The sequence below is a fragment of the Cebus imitator genome, unplaced genomic scaffold (assembly GCF_001604975.1).
Source record: "Cebus imitator isolate Cc_AM_T3 unplaced genomic scaffold, Cebus_imitator-1.0 Scaffold1013, whole genome shotgun sequence".
In the NCBI taxonomy this organism is placed as follows: Eukaryota; Metazoa; Chordata; class Mammalia; order Primates; family Cebidae; genus Cebus; species Cebus imitator.
The window spans coordinates 88,929-91,588 of NW_016108328.1; the positions used below are offsets into that span (position 1 = coordinate 88,929).

Below are 2,660 nucleotides of genomic sequence, written 5' to 3' on the forward strand. Positions count from 1 at the left end.
AAATCATAAGGCAGTACAATCTTAGGGATTCTTTCATTTTATTCCTCCATTGCCCACTCCTTTACCATATTCTCATCTCCATGCCACCCTCGTTCCCTTCTTCCTGCTATAATAATCTATAGTGGCAACTAATGGCTAATATGGATAATTTATGCTTTTTTTCTCATCCACTGGCAATGTATTCCAACTTAGAAATCCAAGGTTGCTTCTTTATGCAGCTCAAGTGGAAGAGGAAGGAAGTGAAAGCGCTTCAGCCCCCTCTCACATTTCTGCTGGATTTTATGGGTGTGGCAGAGTTTAGACCTTTGCCTAGAGGGTTCTCCCCCTGCTAAGAGGAACAGGAGGGGAAAGTGCCAAGCTGCCCCCAATCACCTGCCCTTCCCACCCATGCAGCCTCTTCTGCATCCTCAAGCCTTCAATCAGGCCCTCCTACCCTGTCTCCACTGCAGACTTGCCTCCAGTGTATCCACACATCCACGCTGTGGAGTCCCCATGGGACCACGCTGAGTCCCTTGGACTAATAGCACCACCCTAGGGCCCAGGCAGGTCAGGGAGAGCCATCTCCCTTTTACGTCCCAGCAAACTGCCCAGGCATGGGAAAGGCAGAAGGGGACCCCATGACCCCGGCCCCTCTCTCCCACCATGCCTCCCACCCCAGGGGATGCAGAACAGGTGCTGGGAACCTGCCTTGAGTGCAGGAATTCCCAGAAGCCTCCATGCTGTGGGGTCAGCCCCTCAAGTCCATGACTGCCCCCATCATGGAGTCTCCAGGCCTTGAAAGAGAGGCATTGCAGATACTTTCCCAGTGCTTGAGCCTTGCCACTCCTAAATGAAAATCTTACTTGGTGTCTAATAGGGTGTTTCCAGCAAGTTCCCACCCTCTCTTCCCAGCATCTCTGAATACACCATATGGACCAAAATTAGCCAGAAATCCCTGAAGACAAGGACTTCCCAAACCGGGGATCCCTGGGCACCCCTCGACCACCTAGACTACACCTTCCATGCCACCTAGGCCAGTAGGAGATCCAGACCCTCCGGCCGCTGGATGGAGATAGCCCGACCAAGGATATTAGAAGGATAGTGCCAGTGATCCCTGTATTCTAGGAAGCTGAGACGGGAGGATCGCTTGAGGCCGGGAGCTTGAGACTAGCCTGGGCAACACAGTAAGACCTCATATCTTAAAAAAAAAAAGAAAAAAAAGATTTTTTTTTTTGAGACAGAGTCTCACTCTGTGCAGTAGCATGATCTTGGCTCACTGCAAACTCCATTTCCTGGGTTCAAGCAATTCTCCTCCCTCAGCCTCCCAGGTAGCTGGGATTATGGGCATGCACCACCCACCCAGCTAAGTTTTGTATTTTTAGTAGAGAAGAGGCTTCACCATGTTGGTGAGGCTGGTCTCAAACTCCTGGCCTCAGGTGATTTGCTCACTTCAGCCTCCCAAAATGCTGGGATTATAGGTTTTAGCCATCTAGCCAGGCCAAAAATTTTTAATTATCTAGGTGTGGTGGTACACACCTGCAGAGGTTTAGGTGGGAGGATCACATTGAGCCCAGGAGTTGGAGGCTGCAGTGAGCTAGGATCACACCACTGCCCTCCAGCCTGGGCAACAGAGCGAGACTGTGTCTCAAAATACAGAATAAAATAAAAATTTGGTCAGGCATGGTGGCTCACACCTGTAATCCCAGCACTTTGGGAGGCCAAAGGGGCGATCACTTGAAGTCAGGAGTTTGTCAAGACCAGCTTGACCAACAAGGAGAAACTTCGTCTATTCCAAAAATACAAAAATTAGTGGGGTGTGGTGGCAGTGCGCCTATAATCCTGGCCAAGGTGGGCAGATTAGAGGTCAGGAGATTGAAACCATCCTGGTCAACACGGTGAAACCCTGTCTCTACTAAAAATACAAAAATTAGCTGCGAGTGGTGGCAAGCACCTGTAATCCCAACTACTCAGGAAGCTAAGGCATAAGAAATCCTTGAACCAGGAGGCAGAGTTTGCAGTGAGCTTACTTTTCTCTTCTGCAATACCATGGAGAATCCCCAAGCGCTCCTGCCAGTAATGCCCACCCCTGCCGGCCAGGCTAGGACTCAGCCTCCTGCTGCTACCTCCTTAATTAATCTGGGAGAATGGGGGAGAGGCAGAAGGAAGCAAGGACCTCGACAGGGCAAGGGCAGGGAAGGAGGCATGGGGAGTAGGAGCGGAGGGTGAGACAGGGCGGGGAGCAGAGCAGAGAGGGGGAGGACAGGGAGGCTCTTTGTTTTGTAATCCCAGTAAAATTGCCAGCCATTCACCCAGGCCCCCTAATCCCAGCCCCCTTGCAACACCACTCTCTATTGGCTGCCATTAACATAGGGAAATAGCCCGCCCCGTGCCCCATGCCCCTGTGCACCCAACCCCCTGCTCGCTACCCCACACCCCTGTGCCTGGGGGTACCTGGTGCTGCAGTAGGGAGAGCGCACCACACCCAAGCCTGCGTGCACCCCCCCCAGCCCCATCGCCCTCCCCGCTACTGGGAATGCTGCAGGGCACAGGGGGCTGGGGTTGGAGGGTCAAGGTCACCCAGCTATAAGGCACGCTGAGGCTCTGAGTGTTCTGGCTGGTCACTCCCGCCTGGCCTGGGTTCTAGTCTAATGCTTGGGCCAGGTACCTCTTCCAGCCTTTGC

The 2,660-nt window shown here is 52.8% G+C and overlaps 1 pseudogene; it reads right to left on the bottom strand.

Moving 5' to 3' along the window:
- Window positions 1-2,492, bottom strand: part of LOC108298609 — a 73,226-nt pseudogene extending 70,734 nt beyond the window's left edge.
- Between the last annotated feature and the right edge of the window lie 168 nt (window positions 2,493-2,660).